At 39.3% G+C, this 18,634-nt stretch overlaps 1 protein-coding gene across 2 annotated transcripts in view; it reads right to left on the reverse strand.

The window, feature by feature from the left end:
• The window catches only part of RCAN2 (regulator of calcineurin 2), a 92,714-nt gene that overhangs the window by 64,851 nt on the left and 9,229 nt on the right, over positions 1-18,634 (reverse strand). The gene's annotated exons all lie outside the window — the stretch shown is intronic.

An 18,634-nucleotide genomic window follows, 5' to 3' on the forward strand; every position in this document is an offset into this window, starting at 1 on the left:
GGAGCACATTTACGAAAACAATTTCTCTGCAGAATCTGTAAAGTGAGTATAAACTGCATGCTCATCTAGAGGTCTTAAGTCACTCAGCACTTAAGAGTTAAATGAGCAAGGAGAGGAGGGAATCAAAAATGGCAGAACTTACCATCTTCTGACACATATAGGTAAAATTCAATAACCACATCACTGGTCAAGAAGTTCAGCCCCTCTGTTTGCAGCGCTTGACAAAAAAATTTTTATGTTTAATGCATTTAAAACTACTGACGTATTCAAATATCTCAGGAAGGAATTCTCAGTTAAATATCTATTTATCTTTATGCACGAGATAGCAACTGTATCCATTAGTTACCAATTAGCTCTTTAAGTATTTCTGTGTATATCTGGAGAATATCCTCCCTCCCCCATAAAGATCAGAATACGGAAGATTTCTACCCACACCCTTAAGCAGTCAAGTGGCGATGACACAAGTAATGTATTCTTAAATTAGAAGATAAAAGATAAAACTAGAGTATTTTATCAAGTTATTTTTAACAAAAAAAAAAAAAAAAAAGGCTCCTTACCAAGGCTGGGTATTGAACAGCACAAGTACTCAACCTACACATTTTGTTCAAAACGTGCTGTAAATTTATTTAAATAATTTACTACTGCGTATTTTAGCTGATCCCATTCCTCTCAGCCAGGCTGAAACTTTATCCATCTTATGCATTACCTTGCTTTCCAAGTAATCCTATATACCTCAGCGGAGCTTTGCTAAATAAGACAACAAATAAGCATAAACATGGATCAGATTTTAATCATCTTAATGCAATAGTATTTCCCCTCCCCTCTTTAAAAAAAAAATAAAATAAAAATCAGGGACTACCTGTAATAGCAAGGCATGTTAAGTGCCTTAACTAATTCTCACTAAACATTTTCAGGATAAATGTCCCTGCTGTAGAAGGTGGGATAATAACTGAGCACTCCAATACACATCTATAGTGTCCCAGTCAGGACAGAAACATAAACCTGTGAACACAATTTGGGTCTGAAGTCCCAAACAAGTCTGCAATCACTCAGCTATACTTTCTCTCCACAGTTTGGATACCAAACTATCCACTAAGGATTTGCCACTTACTATGTATCTTGCATCATTTCCTTTGTAGGTGGAGGTATAAATACCCTTGTGTCAGCTGGTGCAAAGAACAGAATTTGTACAATCCACAGCTAAACAGGCTGAAGGAGGCAAACACTGACAGGGAATAGATGGGGGTAAGAAAACAAAAACAAAAAAAACCACAATGACACAACCACCAAGAACTAGAAAGGGATATATGAAGGCTATTTTACCTACAGAGTCTTGTTTTTTCTTCAAATCATGGTGAGGTTAATTGACACAAGAAAGAGGAATTGTATCTGAATCCAATATTATGAATGGAATTACTAGCGTATATCAAGTGGAAAACTTCGGTTACCAGCAAGAAGCAGAATGGTAAAGAAAAAGGTCCCACATTTCCTTTCCAAGCTTTTAAAAAGGTCCTTATCCCCACCTTCTGGTGAGTCTATTGAGACGATAGATTCCAACCATGAAAAGCAAAGCATCCTAAAAGTTAGATAAAAGCTCACATTTACAGTATCAATGTTGAGAAGCAGATAGCTTCCCTCACAAAAATAAGCTACTACCTTTTTCTTAGACTGCACAGAACCCATGGCTTACATGAGTACGTAAAGTAAGCAATAGACTGAAACCACTTTAAACACAGCAGTGTAGTTCACAGGGCAAGAAAGCAAAAGGAATTTAAGTTTCCGATTTCAAGGAGGGGTGGAGGTTTGACTTTTTTCGTTGTAAATAACATACCCATCCATGACACTTTTCAGAGTACAGGAAGATTATAAAACTAAATCTCCAGGAACAGGATTTGCATTTGTTCCAAGTGGGGGTTTGGGGTTGGGTTTTTTTTTTGTTTGGTTTGGTTTGTTGGGGTTTTTTTGTGCTTGGGTTTTTTTTTTTTGGCGGGGGGGGGTGTTGTTGTTGTTGGGGTTTGGGTTTTTTCTGTAACTCAAGTTTGCACACACTGATTTCCACCATCACTCCCCATGGGCCAGATTCTAAACCCTTCCAACACATTCTAAAGCTCTCTTTCCAGGTATTGTCCCACCTGTTCGAAAGGAATCAGCTACAAAATACCAGCCATTTATCTCTAGTTACAACAAGACCTTTTCTAAGCACTGAAAAACTGTTAACTTCAAAGTTCAACAATGTAACACAGTATTAAATGCTTGTCTAAGAACTCTCACATCTGTAGATTGAGTTTACTGTTATCAGTACATAAGTGAAGCTATTTCATCAAAACTTAGCTAGCCCAGTAGGACACCCGTAAAATCTTGAAAAAATATGAAAGTGCACACACACAAAGAGATGAAACACTGGATATTTAAAAATGCATTAGGATTCTGAGCTCAGCAGACAATTAAGAAGTATTAAAAGCAATTTATTAATGCAAAGCACTGAGAAGCAATTGGTTTCCTGTGGTGCTTATATCAATACTCGCTTTTTGGCAAAGGGCCTTCAGCATTGCAGAGCACTTAAATATCAGTTACATAAAATGTTTCATTCCTACCTTGCACGTAATTCCCACTCAGGTTCAGTTCAACTGCAATGTACAAGTTGGCAGTATTTTAATTCAGAGTTTGAGTGACTTTATAAACTCTGAAATTTTACATAACTCATTTCACGTATCTATCAAACATATCACGGTAATGCACACCAGTAATACAAACAAGCTTTTAAAAAACAAATCATCTTACAGAAGTATGTTCTAGTTAAAGTAATTTGAAAATTGAACCTACATCATAAAATGACAGACAGAAAATGCACACAGCAGCAAGCCCTGATCCTATAATCTGCAAGAAGCAAGACTGTGATCCAGAAGAAAGCAAACAGCAAGAGGAAAAAAGCAAAGGTAAAAGAACTGTATGAATTCCCATTTCAGATGTTTTGTCTAATCTTTCTGATAAAGTAGGTAGGCATCTATCTCAGGTATTTAGAAGGAGGTCATGATGAAAATTCACAAGGTTTTTTTTTGTTCAGTCAAAATGGGTTTCAGTAGAAAACTTTTGTTAAGAAAAAAATCAAATTCTTGGTGGAAAAAATACTAATTTCATTACCATTCAGCCATAGAAGATTCAAATGGAATTTTAAAGGACTGCATGCTCCTTTCAAACTGAAGTCAAAGTAGGGAAACTGGCTTCAAGTTCTGTGAAAGGATCAAAAAAACTGGAAAATTAATCTTGGTGCTTGTCTCCCAAGCACACACCTTCACAGCACTTCTGCATTAGGGGTTCAGTGACCCCATTTATGGGTTAAAGGCTTCCAAATGTTTTGCTTTTGTTCTTACAACAAAAGAAAAAAAAACCTCTGGAAGATCAAGTGTTTTGTTAGGTGCAAATAAAGCTGGGTAGGAAATACAGCAGTCTTGATGGTTCTTGATGGTCTCACTCCAATATTTTCAATTATTATTCTCCTCTGCAGATACTATATTTTCTACTACGGTTTGAAAGATCAGGTAACAGGAAGACAGAATGTTTATAAACCTCTCTAAACTCCCATTTCTGACTTGCCTGCACTTTCAAGCTCAATCCATTACTGCTAGGCACATGTGGACTCAGACACTAGCAAACCACCTTAGGCACATCATCTCTGGCACCGACGTTCATCAAGACTGAAGACACACTACTTTCCATCAGGATCTGCCTTTTGCATTCTGCTTCCAGCTATGCTGAGTCTCTCTGGAGCACCACTTAATTTACACTAGGGTCTCGTGAAGAAGGTGCACCCAGTCTAAAACACATTCTTTGTCCCCCACTAGGTGTTTCTAGAACTACTGTCCCCATTTCATATGCAATACTTCCATGAGTTACTAGCCTAAGCCCTGAACATATGTTCAATCATGTGATCCCAACGTATCACAAGAGAAATCTCCACTTAATCCAGCAGGCTTCAACTGGTATCAGGACAATGGAGCTGCTTCTACATGATGTAAGTTCAGTGCTGTCAAGGCCCATTCCGAAGTCCTGAGGCCACTGTCAAGGAGTAGTGACAGCAAAGCTGCTCCATGCACGAGGATTAAGTGGAAGCTGAGGGTGACCACAGCACAGGCAGTGCCCTCACAGACCAGGGCAGCATCTGAACAGGGTGGGCTGAACAATGTGCTGGTCATAGCAACCATTGACAACTCTGGCCACAGAAGGTGATGGGAACAGGTCTGGGTCTGTCTAGGGAGTCGGGGAGAGAAAGAGATGGGCCCAGAGCCAGAACTAGAAAGGTTGCAACATAAGTCCAAGGCTACAGTATGTGTCCAAGGACAGGACTTGAGACAGGTAGACCTATATAATTGTTCAGGCCAGGAATGAAGGCCCCATGCTGAGCTTCAACGGAGTTTCTGGACCAGTAAGAAGGTGAGACTGGTCACAGTAATCAAAGTCTGTTGGTGCCGTTAGGGCCATGACATAAACCCCCATGTTCTGGCCACATCTGTGCTATTAATGATAACTAAGTTATTTCGAGGAAACTCTTAGCTTTACTCTTGGCTTCTGAAATGGCTATTAGGAATGATTGCTGGGACCATGCGGACTCCCAAACCATGCCTGGAAGTCGTTAGGGAATGCACTATTTGTCCTCAGCCAAAAGCATGTCATGGACCATTTTAAAAATTCAGTTGAAAAGATTATCATAGTGCTGGAACTCTTGCCAGAACATTATTTGATTTATAGCAGCAACACGGTTTAAGACTATAGCATCAGAGATTAGACTTCCATGCTTATTAGGACTGAATTTCTTCTCAGTAGATTCAGTTAAGTGACCCAAAGCAATGCATCAATTTAGGTTTTAAAGAAAACTCGGACAAGCAAGACAAAACAGAAGTTTCCCCTTAAAACCAATTTAATAAACTGGCTATAAACTACTCTAGAATTTAGCTACACTGTACTCCTTCAGTCTGGACTTTCTTTCAGCTTTGTTACTAAATCACGTATGGCCAATTAATTATACACCCTACCTGGTAGCACTGCTGGTATGTTTGCTGAGGAAAACAATATTTTTTACCAGGCTTGCAAGCAAGCAAGCACAATTAAGACATTATTTCAGTCTCACTTACTAGCTATACACAGGATGCCACAGACAGAATACAAGTGGAATGAGGAGAGTTTAGAAATGTAAAAAAATTTGAAAATATAAAAAGTATATGGCTAGAAGCCAAGTTCAGACAATGAGCAACAATACACTGCAAAAATTAAGATCTAGGTTTGTCATAATCAAAAACACTGCAAAAGAACTCTGACAGTAACAATTACTCTGTAAAACTATTTTGCAGGGCTGGAATAAAACTCAAATACATTTAGGGTGAACATTGTTGCTCATATCACACAAAACCAGCAAGGATTAAAAATTTTAATTTGTATCTAATATTCAAGGGGCAGGATATTTATAGCTACATTCCTTAACATAATGTATTTTATTTTCCCTTCTTCCCACAGCTAAAGAGCTGTGTGGTACATGAAGAAGTCAGCAGATGGCACCCATGGCACTTGATACAACCAGACCACAGACAGCATTGGTTTCTTCTGTATCAGCCAGGACTTTCCCTTATACGGTATAAATAGTCTAAGTGGGTATAAATTATCTTCATTATCAAGGTGACATGCCGCATGATTATTAGGTGCAAGGAGAGATCAGAAAGAAGTGTAAGTGCTTTTCACTTTCATATTTTTAATCTCAAATTCCACAGCATTGGTGTTTTTACAGTTTTCAGAAGTGAGAATCTCAGTTTCAAATACTCTTTCACCCCACCCTACACACAGCTAAGATACGACATCAAGAAAAAAAGAAAAACAAGCTAAACAACTGCCATACAGATGGCAACTCAGGTGTACCACAAAGCTCAAAACCACAGACGGCATTAACAAGAATCTAAAGTTTTCCCTTAAAAAAAAAAATATCAGTATCACAGAATACTAACACAACCCATGTTTTACAGGTCTGGCGTTAATAGGAGTCCATATGCTACAAAGATGTGGATAAAAGACAGATTAAGGTCCTTCAAAAGCAAAGTAAGGTAGGGAAGACATTAGGGAGGGCATTAAGGCAGATATAGAAGAAAAAGCAAGGTAGGTATCTAATATTTTAAGGAGACCAGCCCATCCAGAAACTGTATACCATTTATTTGTGGTACAGAAAACACACAAAATCCTAAAACAGTCACTGTCCTCAAATGACTTTCAGCTTAAGAGTTTTCTGAGAATCCAGTGTCTACCCCCACCCTTCATATATACTACCAGAAAGTAGTTGGTGGTCTGTTTTTCACATGGAATAATTCTCATTCGAAGTGCAGATCTGTGCAAGACCTACTAACGTGGGGGGGGGGGGGGGGGGGGACACGACAAAAACAAACCAAGAGAGAAGAATGGGCTGGAAAAATACAAAATACAGGATTTTACTGGGAATAAAAGATACAAGTTTCAGAAAAATCTCATCATCTTTTGTAATGTATCCAATAAAAGTATTGTAAGTTGATAATGCATACATCCATCTCTTTCTGCTTTAAGACTGACAAATATCAGATAAGGATTTAATTCTTAGCCCTGAATTAAATGAAATGCAGATACACAGTTTGGATAAACTATTTTAAATGGTTTTTATTGTCACTATACAATGTCAATCTGATTGTACATTTTATATCAGCAGAAAGAATACAGTGCAATAAGGTTTTGAATAGATAATCTGAACTATGCTTCAGTGACAGTTAGCACCACAAAAAATTCTCAAAATTTAAACACATACACAGGACATGATGCATTTGCTATATGTAGGTCATTAAACAGCAGGTAGTCTGAAAAGTGTAAGAGTGATAGATTTAAGACAACCAGTAATGAATAAAACAATCTCTTTGGGAAAGACTTATTAAAAGGACAGCACAACACTTGTGATATATTTCTGCTGCTCCTGTTGACAGCAGCAGACTTCAAAGGAATTTGGAACCATCCATGACCGAAACAGGATCAGCCCCAGCCAGCACAGGCTTATGAAAGGCAGATCCTACTTGATGAACCCAATCTCTTTCAACAACAAGATGACCTGCCTAGTGGATGAGGGAAAGGCTGTGGCTGTTGTCTACCCAGACCTTAGTAAAGCCTGATTCCCACAGTATTGTCCTGGAGAGACTGGCTGCTCATGGCTTAGAACGGGCTTACGCTATGCTGGGTTAAAAGCTGCCTGGTGGGAAAGGGCCTGGGGGTGCTGGTCAACAGCCGGCTGGACATGAACCAGCTGTGTGCCCAGGTGGCCAACAGCATCCTGGTACTGGTGAGGCTGCACCTCAAATACTTGTGTTTAGTTTTGGGCCACTCACTACAAAAGGGACATACAGGTACTGCAGTGTGTCTAGAGACAGGCAACGGAGCTGGTGAAGGGTCTGGAGCACAAGTCTGATGAGAAGCAACTGAGGCAACTGGGGTTGTTTAGCCTAGAGAAGAGGACACTCAGCAGAAACATTATCGCTCTCTACAGCTACCTGAAAAGGAGGCTGTAGGCAGGTGGGGGTCCTCTCTTCTCCCAAGTAACAAGGAACAGGACAAGAGGAAATGGCCTCAAATTGCACCAGGGGTGGTTTATATTGGATATCAGGAAAAATTTCTTCACAGAAAAGGTCATCAAGTACTGGAACAGGCTGTCCAGGGAGGTGGCAGAATCACCATCCCTGGAGGGATTTGTAGTTTATGGGAACATGGTTTAGTGGTGGACTTGGCAGCGCTGGGTTAATGGTTGGACTTAACGATCTTAAATGTCTTTTCCAACCTAAATGATTCTATGAAAACCTTTAAGTCAGACTATGAGAAGTAGCCACACACATCTATTCAGAGGAACAGGATCACTAGCAGATAAGAACAGAATGTGTGTAGAGGTTATTCATTTAAATATCATTACATAACCTGAATTTTCTCTTTGCTTGTTAAACACACATTCTTGGGAAAAGCCACCCAAAAGCTTTGCAAAGGCAAGAAGTGAAAGCAACCAACATCAAAAGAAAGTAAACTTGCTAATATGTACTAAAAACATTTGATATTGTATAGTAGCGAGACTCTGCTGTGCTGTGTCAGTGCTGTCAGTCTGTACGTGGCCCTGTCCCAGGAACTGGAAGAAAAGCAAATAAAAATAACTCCAGTTTCCAAACTGGCAGAAGACTGATCTAGATAGCCCTGTGGCTTGATGCAACACAAGCTCAGCCATGTGAAATACCCATTTCCTTCACTTCAACACTGGTGGTATTTCAGCCTTAGTGAACTGACTGTTTTAAGTCTGGGATGCCACAAACTCCAGCTGTTAAACAAACAAACAAAAAACCCTGAAGCTTTTAGTAAGAAGTATCTTGAAAGAGAGACAGATAATTAATCAGCATGACTTTTTCATGGCTTTTAGAAGTCAGCCCCATAGTGCACACCAGTCTGTTATTGAGGCCTTAAAGCAGGGGCCAACTCCCACTCAGTCAGGGGTTGGTACCTCGTTTCCTCAGCACCTGGTTTCCAGTTTTGTTCTTCTCTTGTAAACCAGACACACACTGGAGAAAAACAGGGATGAAATCACCAGATTTCTCCCCAATACTAGTTCCAGTAGCACTAAAGGCAAAATTTCTCAGTGATTGCATGCTGCAGCCTTACAATGCCTTTATGCTTTTTAGACTAACTGCAAAACCAATTAAAGACAACACATACTGACCTGAATCTACCCTGCTGCAGTGTAATAGATGCTTTCATTACTCTCTTGCCAGGGATACTGTAATTTCTTTTTGCCAACCTACTCTCATCTTAACTTCCAGTTCATTAGTCTCTATCACATGGAAAAGGTTTCTCTAACCCTCTGAGACATACACTATATTTGCAATGCCTCTGTTTCCATATTAAGTTTCAAAGCTCAGTACAAAAGTCATGTAATCTAAGCAGGGTAAAGTGTCCATAAAATGCAATAAAATTAGAGCAAAAGAACCTACAGTTAAAAGTAATCACATTAAAGCAAGACAATAAAAAGAGTACAAAACATTTCTAAAACCATTCACGCACTCATACTACACAGGAAACTCAAAAGTTTGAGCAAACTCCCAGCTGACAAAATGGTACAGTTTATCAGCAGATCTGCTGCCTGAGGACTGAATCAGAGAACACAGCCATGGAGAAGTCCTTGCACTACTGCAGCAAATGCTAAAACTTCCATCAACTGTGAAGAAACATGAATTTATCAGGCACAGACGAAAACATGTTTTCAAATGTACAGAAGCAATCGCTAATTCTTCCCCCTTGATTCAACTCTTGAATATTATCTCCCACCTTATGCTAAAATCTATTGGGGAATTTTTCTTAACCAATGGCACAATCTTAAACCTGCTGTGTCTCTCCCCTCCACTCTGTATGACCTCAAATCACCTTCCAGTATCCCTCATTTTTGAAGAAGACATTCTTTTTCAAGCATTCCTTCTTACCCACTTCCATTAAGCATTGATTTACTAACTACATTAAACTCTAGGGCGGTGTTCTTAACATTTTGTCCAAAACATTTGAGAAATTCCCTTAAATAACCAGTAATTAAGAGTTGTAAATTTACCATTTTGAATGTGATTAAGCCAGAATGTAGCTTCTGTAAATGCAATGTCTTTATGCATTGGTAATGAAGGCTGACCTTCAGTCAGCAGCCTTTTCCTTGGGCCAGAAAGCTGATATCAGAACTTGTGGATGGATTAGGACCTCTGATGGTATTAAAATAAAGAACAGCTGCTGCCCTAACCACATTAGAATGGCTTTACTGCACTTTTTGATTACCATCAGCTAGAAAAACAGTATTTTTGTTGACTTCAGAATGACAGTTTGCTGGAAGGAGAAGGGCAAAACTGTGTTTGATTATTAGCAGATAATAGTTGATAAAAACTACTTAGTAGAACAAATGAAAGGCTTTTCTATAAACTGCATAAAGGCAGTTTTTCCCCTTAGAAAGATGTAGCTCTTGTGTCAGCAGATACCTGAAGGGTTGACTTCTTGTATTAATATGCACTGTGCCAACCTAAGTTTCAATTAGATGCAAGAAGTTCCTGTAGAAGTCATTGCTGTGGTTTATTCCAAGTGTGACCTGGTGTCTATCTTCTTGGCTTTAATTTGTTTTACAAGAACATGCTACACCTTAGATTGCCAGACAAGAAAAAAAAAATACCCACACAAAAACAGGGAACACTAGTCAACAATAGCAAGTATTGCCAGTTACAATAAATCCAACTCTCTCAAACTTGGTACCTATGTAACAGCATAAAATTACATGGAGACATTGCTGCTGAGTTTTCTCACTTAGCCCAGAAAGCAACAGATCCTACCACTGTCCTGTGAAAAAAAGACTCAGAATTCCACGTACATACAGTCAAACTCTCAAATATTTTAAAGCAGGATAATCAGAAGGAAAAAAAAAACATCAACAACAACAAAACTTCTCTGCCAGCAGAAGTCATTGGTTGAACTCCACATCCCAGGTAACACTGGCAGGGAGCTCAGAGGACAGGTATACTAGCCTCAGTGTTGCAGGTCAGATCCCGACTTCCTTGAAGATCAAAAGGCATTCAAGTCCAGGAATTTAGTTCAACCTGTTACAGAGGACAGACAACTGCAAAGTAGAATCTTAATCTTAAATATGTACAGTGTTTAGGGATATCTAAATCAGACCTACCCACAGATTATCCTACAATGTCCATTCAGCTAGAAGACTGAGTAATTAACAGAACAACTCTTTATTGACTGACAGGTAAGACCTTGCAATTCCCTCTGGCCCCCAGAGCCTGTTTTCTCATGCCACAACAGAAGGTCCTCATAAACCTTGGCATGGATTTACAAACACCTTTGTTAAAATGTCTTATTATTTAAAACTTTGTGTATTTTAGCAGAACTGATAAGAAAATATTTCTCTACAAAAAAAAAAATTGAAATACTTACCCTGAATGGTCCTTTCCCAGGAAAGTTTTCCCACCCACCCTGGTTTCTTGAGATAAGGCGTTCCCTCTAGACTGCAGAGGAGAGCACGACCAGAGAGTCGACACTATAAGAATTTTTCCATAGTTGCTCTTAAGGAGAAAAGTACATTTCCAAATTTAAAAAGCAGACAGTAACTGCTGTCTTGTGTGTTCTGGAAAGAACATTAATCAGTTTATTTTTGTAATTTACAAATAACTAGTATAGTTAGATGCTTTGAAGCACTCCTCCAAATTTCAGCTGCAATGAATACAGGCCTACCTTTAACCCAGTTGGTCTTTTGCCAGGCATGTTCTCCCATCGAAACAAGGGTATTTGTGCTACCAAGCACCCTGTGCATGGATGGGAAAATAACCCCAAGTCCTGCATAAGTTACTAGACAGCATATACATTACAGACAGCACCGTTTCAGGCTCAGGAATACTTGTTAGTTTTTTTATGGTTGGTTAGTTGAGGGGGTTTTGTTTAAAAAAAAAACAAACAAAACACCCACACATTTTCAGAGCAGGAATTGAATTGAGAAATACACGGAGCCTGGCAATTTCTGGATGACAACAGGATAATCATGGCCAAGGTATACCTTCTACTTGTATGGGAGGAAGCGGGCATATGCAGATTCACCTTGACCATAATGTTACAACTGCAAAATCTCAGTATCCTTCTAAGAAACACAAAGGGCATAAAGCTTATGCATTTTTCCAGAAAGACACTGAAAGGATTCAGCATTTCTACTAACAGCCAGAACAACCTACCTGGGAAGGCAGAAGGAATGCCTAAACCAGACTAGACTAACAACTTACAGTCCCACTAGAAATTCTGCAAATCACCTCAGAAAATAAGTGTCAGACCCTATGTATCTAAATAAACGCAAGTTGTCTTGTTAACAGGAACAAGAACAACCTTAAATAACCTCCTTACAAATATGTATTAAAATTCTGACTATGTAAACCACACCAAGGTTAAATCATTTTCTTCCCCCTAAACCAAAATAAATACCCAACAGATCCCAAAAGCCAGTGAAAATTAACTTTGCTACTGCCCTTTCTCCAGTAAAGCCACAGCACCTTACTGTTACTGTAGTTCTAGTCCTAGGGAGTTCCAGGCACTCAAAATGCTTTATGGATCCCACTGCTATACACGTTTAGATAGCTGATATGATACAGTGTGTCTGTATCTCACAACTGACCTGTAAGTAAAGCATGAAAATTACAGCTATAGAGCATCTCATCCCATGTGCCAATACATAGCTGACTAACAAGGTCTAGCAGCTATATCATAGGAAGTAAACTAAGGCAGGTTTATGAATGACAAACATCAACAGCTTTTTTAGGCTGTAGAGAAGACTCATAATATGGCTGAAAAAGTTGGGATTATCACTCCAGCAGTCAGACAGGATCTTAGATGCAGAGTGAAAGTTCATAGATGTTTTCAGCTGAAATACTGTATTGCACCGAAATGACTTCACAGCAGAAGTATGTGAAATAAGTTACAGAATAAAATACAGGTGCCATGGAAAATGTATTTTTCAGACTGCACACTTCTCAGAACAAGAACAGCCTCCTATAGCTTTATCTTAATGCTGCCATTATCATACAAAAAAATTCTTGGATGTCTGTAAACCACCACCCAGGGAAGAGTGCAAGATAGGATTCCCAGAGGGCAGCTATGATTCATGAAGTGCTAAAGAAAACTGCTCCTGCAGCCTTTTTTTTTTTTTTGCAAGCTCTCCATATTTTTATTAGCTGCGTATACAGTGTATAGTAAAGAAAAAGCTCAATTTTCACAGAATGACAAGGAATAACATTCACTCCATTTATAAAGTAGAACAAAACAAAGTAGGCTGAGATTCCACAGCACAAGGCACAGTCTGCTTCAAGTGGCAGTTTCTGATAATGTTATCGTATCAACGGACAACAACCTTAAAAGGTAGAAAAACTGAAAGTAAAACAAAGCAACAGCAAGTGTACCAGGAAGGCACAATGATGCCTGCATTCCTTTCCAGCCTTAGAGCACTGACTTCATCTTTGCTAGGGTGACCTTCCACTGAGTCCATGCTTGAATACTAATATTAGACTAAAAAGAAGTGTGCCACCCTCTAAATATAATGATGACTCAACACCTAGAGGCTTCAGTGATGTAATATGACCAAAGAGGTTCTGACTTCATAAGCTACATTTTTAAAAATCTGAAGTCAAAAGGAACAGATCTTCCCCTGCAGAAACAAAGCCTGCCTCTTAGAGCATCTTCTTGATTTAGTCTGTACGAAAAGGGAATCAAAGAAACATTTCACACATGGCAGCAGACACACTGGCTCCACTTTGTTTAGAAGTAGCACTGAGCAGACACATTTCAATTACATGCTTCAGAGTCAAAGCATCAGTAGGAAGTTTCAGTTCCAGCATCAACATATAAAAGTTAAAAGACAACACAGCAGACTACTGAACAGTTTGGTGCCTTTTACTGCACCTTCAAAATAAGAACAGCAGCATGAAGATATGCTTTGTTGAGAAAGCTGAATGCAAGTACAAAGGAAAAAAGCCTTCCCAAGTCAGGCCACAGAATTCTCTTAAAACATCATCATTAGACAAATATTCCAGCACTCACTTGACGTATCTATCCTTAAATCTTTTTCAAGGCCCACGCTCAATAATACATCTTGGGGTGGGGGAGTCAAAGGAAGTCTAACTAGGCTGCTGTAGTAAAAGCAAGTAGTCATCCAATATACGCAAATAAAATCGTAACGTGAAAGAATCCCTCATGAAAATATTAGCTGTTTTCATAGAAAGTCCTTCCATTAAAGTAGGATTATCTTTTTGACTTGTTAGTTCAGCTTCTTTTCTCCTCCCTTCCCCACCCTGCCTCCATTAAGCTTATAGTTCAGGAAATGCTTTTTTAATCACCTTCATTCCCTAATCTTGCATGCATGGCATTGACGCTCCTCACCAGAAGAATTAGGATACACTTCAACATATGTTCACAGAATCACAGGCTCATGGAGGTTGGAAGGGACCTCTGGAGGTCATCTTGTCCCCTCGCCTGCTCAAGCAGGACCACCTAGAGCCAGCCCAGGACCACATCCACACAGCTTTTGAATACCTCCATGGAGGGAAATTGCACCACCTCCCTAGGCAACCTGTGCTCAGCCACTCTCACAGTAAAAAAAACTGTTTTCTGTTGTTCAGAGCAAACTTCCTGTGCTTCAGTGTGCCCATAGCCTCTGTTCCTGGCACTGGGCACCACTGAGAAGAGCCTAGCTCTGCCATCTTTGTACCCTGCCTTCAGGTATTAATACACACTGATAAGATCCCCCCTGAACCTTCTCTTCTTCAGGCTGAACTGTCCCAGCTCTCTCAGCCTTTCTTCATAAGAGAGATGCTCCAGCCCCTTCCTCATCTTAGTGGTCCTTCACTAGACTCTCCCCAGTAGGTCCATGTCTTCCTTATACTGACAAGTCCAGAACTGGGCACATGTTTGGTCACTGTAATTTTTCCTGCATAAATAATATTATCTCCTAATGGTTTGAATGACACTGGCAAGAAAAAGCACTTAATGGACTTTGGCTAACATTTCCTAAGTAACTCCACCATAACTAAAATGCTCAGAAAATGATAAATCATTCGTTACCTGAAATACAACTATCAAGTTTAATAGGCGTTCCTTCCAATTTGAACCAAAATAGTGGAAGAGCATACAGCCTCTAAACAGCTTGAGGAAACACATCATTCCCTCACATAAGCATATTCTAATAGTGAAGTTTTGTGTAAGCATCTCCGGAGGCATTACAACATTAAAAGAAACCATCTTAAGAGACAAAGATGCTTCACTTTGACAGTGGGCTTACCAGTTTCAGCCTGAAGGAAATTACAGAGTCACATTACAAAAAGGATGATTTTACAAAACAGTGAAATATACGTAACAAAAACACAACAAAAGGGTTACTATCTGGAAAGCCTAAGGGCTATGTGTAGCAATTAACATCTAAAACACACATCCATCCTTAGGAGTAATTAGTTATGCCCCTTGGCTCTCCACCACAACTGCTTTATCAGGAAAGATAAAAGGAGCAGCACCTTCCATTCAGTCACACAGTCAGCCAAAAATAACAATCTCAATTTCACCATATCTTGCTCACTTAAGCAGTGCCATCAGTTTTTCCAAAAGACATGTGGCAAAACCCAGGGTTTAGGGGTAACTTCATTTTAAGCTTCTTTACAATATGACTTCCATGACCTGACCAAGTCAGTGCTGTACACTACAAAAACCAAAACCATCTGCCCCTACCATTAACATGTTATATGCCAAAACAAATTATCAGTCCCTCCAGAGACGGGGACACAGCTGAATGTGATCCCAGCTTTGTAACAGACCTGTTGGATAGCCTACTTCAACTCCTTTGCTCTTCCTTAAAAACTAAAAATCTAAGTATTTTCTAGTCATATTATAAAGACAGTACAATTTCTTTTTCTGTACAAATGAGGCTGTCCAGGATGGGAGTAGGGATAAGCAAAGCCACCTCCCTTCAGTTGTAGCAAGCTCTTGGTGCATTGAAGCTGCCAAGCCATCCTGTGCAAATTCTTAAATGCCCGTATTATTGACTCAGCTATCTGGGGCACTCTCTTCTCCCAAGTAGAAATTTCTTTCTAAAAACACAGGTCTGAAAGGTAGGGAAATATTTTTTGACCAGCCGCCCTGTTACCGTAGCAAAATCAGATACACATAGCTAGCACTAATCTATATTCCTCCCTTCTTCTACCACTACCTAAAAATCAGGCAGTTACTCCCAAGCAGCTTTCTTGAAGCCAGATGGTTCTGGCTTATCTTCAGGATCCCAAGGCCCACAACTCTTCAGACTCACTGCCCAGGTTGAGACCTTAGGGTGCCATCCAAAGGAAGACTCAAGCCTGGCCCGATACAGTTTCTTTGTCAGTTAAGGACAGAGCCTTCAGCTGCAAGAATTTTCATCTTCAGAAAATGAAGATCCAAAACTCAGACTCATCATCCCTCTTGACAGGCAACACAGAGCCCTTTCTGAGAGATGCAGTACAGCCAGATGATACTGGTGAAAGGGTGTATCTGATACAGGCCGCAGCAAGAACTGACAAAAGCAAATCGACTTATGCACAGTGCAGGCGTATATGCTGCTACGTGTTTCCCCAGGGTTGCTGCAAGGAAGTACTCAAGCACAAACTGGAATTTACCCTATATCTGATACAAAGTAGTTAAATGCCTTCAAATTAAAACAAAAATATGTAAGGCATTTGCTTTTAAAAGCTATCTTTAGTGAGTATATTGCTTAGAAATTTGTGTTAGAAGTTTGAATGTGACAATTCAGCCTCTTGGATGCTTCAGGTAACTAACTTTAAAGCTGTCAGCATGAGTTATTTACATTAATACTGTTGCATGCCAGAGCCACTCAGAAGTTTAAATATATGAATATTATTTATGCAGCAAGTTCACACACCAAATCAAAACAACCATTTATAATGAAGGTTTCTCTGGCTTCCTTTACTAGCTAACTTGTAAGTTCCAAGCTACTCATACCTCCAGTTTCCTCCTAAAATCGTAGGTAGGAGAAAGTCAAAGATACATTGCAAAAACTTTACTTTCTGCAGAACGGGTAACACAACGCAACTACTGTAGATATAACCATTATTGTAGTATGTTTGTTAAATTACTGCTACATATACATTAGATCAATTTAAGAGATGATTGTTAGCAGCATTTCTTAATTGTGATTGTGTGGGATTTTAAAAACTTTAGCTTAGTAAGTTGACAGTATTTTTTATTGAATTCATGTCTGCTCTTACCCTGCATCAACAGTTAACAATAGAAAGGAATTATAGGTATTATATAGGAACTATATAATACTATATACTATAGTATTTATATATATAAATACTCTATATATAAAGGAACTATAGGTATTAAACATATATGTTCTACAGGAATAATAAAAATATTAATCAGCGCCCTAGGTTCTTGGATTTAATGAGAAATCTGAAGGTAATGCCATCTAGGTAAATACACTCACAGGAGTAACTACTTACCTGCAAACAGAGCTGTTCAATCCATGTCAATAAAGAGTTTACAGATATGCACACAGAATAGAATACCCACCTCCACAACCCAGCTGCTATTCTTAAAACACATCCTTAAGTCCTGCAAGTCTTTAGGGATTGCTATCCCACATACTTACATAATCATCCATTCCATTTTCTAACTAAGCCATCAGCTAAACACCAGAATACAGCTCTCGAAAGGGAAAGCTCAGGAGCAAGTGGGGACAGAATCTCTGCAGGATGAAAAAAGGATTCTTTAGATCTAGACGGGCTTGTGTTTTCTTCCATTAAAAGTGGACTTTCGGACTTCTTCAACATCAGTGAAGTTCTAACCAGACTGTCACAAAATTCCACAAAATGGCACAATATAAATGTAACATGCTTATCAGCAAAAGGCCTTAGACAATTAGAGAATGGGTTGGGTTGGAAGGGACCTTAAAGATCATCTAGTTCCAGCTCCCCTGCCATGGGAAGGGACACCTTCCACTAGACTAGGTTGCCCCCAGCCCTGTCCAACCTGGCCTTCAACACTTCCAGGGATGGGGCATCCACAGCTGCTCTGGGCAGCCTGGGCCAGCGTCTCACCATCCTCACAGTAAAGAATTTATTCCTAATATCTGATCTAAATCTACCCTCTTTTAGTTTAAAACCATATACAAAGAAAACAAAATGGTGCAGTTTTCCAAGATTACAACTTAGTGTAGGATTTTTTTTAATTTAAATATGACCACTTTGTTTCGGGCTGTGGTATGAACTTTTATTTTCTTTTAATCTGTGTTACTCAAGCATACACACATTTCACAGATTATGGAAGATGCCTGAAAAATTAAACCTAAACAATTCCATTTGTGCAACCTCAACAGATACCGCTTTCAGTAGGTTTAACGGTAAGCCTGTATCCTTAGAAGTCTTGTTTTATTTCCTTTTCATCTAGTAAGTTCCCCACTAAAGATCCTTTAAGCATGATGGCCAGGTTTGGTCCCAGCAAAACTAGTTTTCTCTGGAAAGCTCATCAGTCAGTTCCAGCCAAACCCCACTTTATCACTGCCAGCTTGTCCAGAAAAGACATTCAAGCAGCCTCAGATGTTCCTTTAACAATTAGCCTAGACTAACGTCATCAGACAAAGCCCCAAGCTATCAGTTTTATATCCCTGACATCTCCATCAGGAAGAATACTAGGCTAAGAAACAAGAACCGAACACTTCTGGCAAAAACAGATTTTATTTTTTATTTTAAGAGGATATTGTTTTCAACATTTTGTTTTAGACTAATTACAGAGTTAAAAATATTCTCATGCAGTTCCTCATCTTTGTTCTCACTACCCTTCATTTTAGGTTTTTCCAGATACATGCTTTAAGTCATCTGAAATAACTAATTTTGAGACCTTATTGCTCCCTACAACTACCTGAAAGGAGGCTGTAGGCAGGTGGGGGGGGGTCTGTTTCTTCTCCGAATAAGCAACAGGACAAGAGGAAATGGTCTCAAGTTGCACTAGGGGAAGTTTAGATTGGATATTAGGACAAAACATATTCACGGAAAGGGTTGTCAAG

The sequence above is a fragment of the Falco punctatus genome (assembly GCF_963210335.1).
Source record: "Falco punctatus genome assembly, chromosome: 5".
In the NCBI taxonomy this organism is placed as follows: domain Eukaryota; kingdom Metazoa; phylum Chordata; class Aves; order Falconiformes; family Falconidae; genus Falco; species Falco punctatus.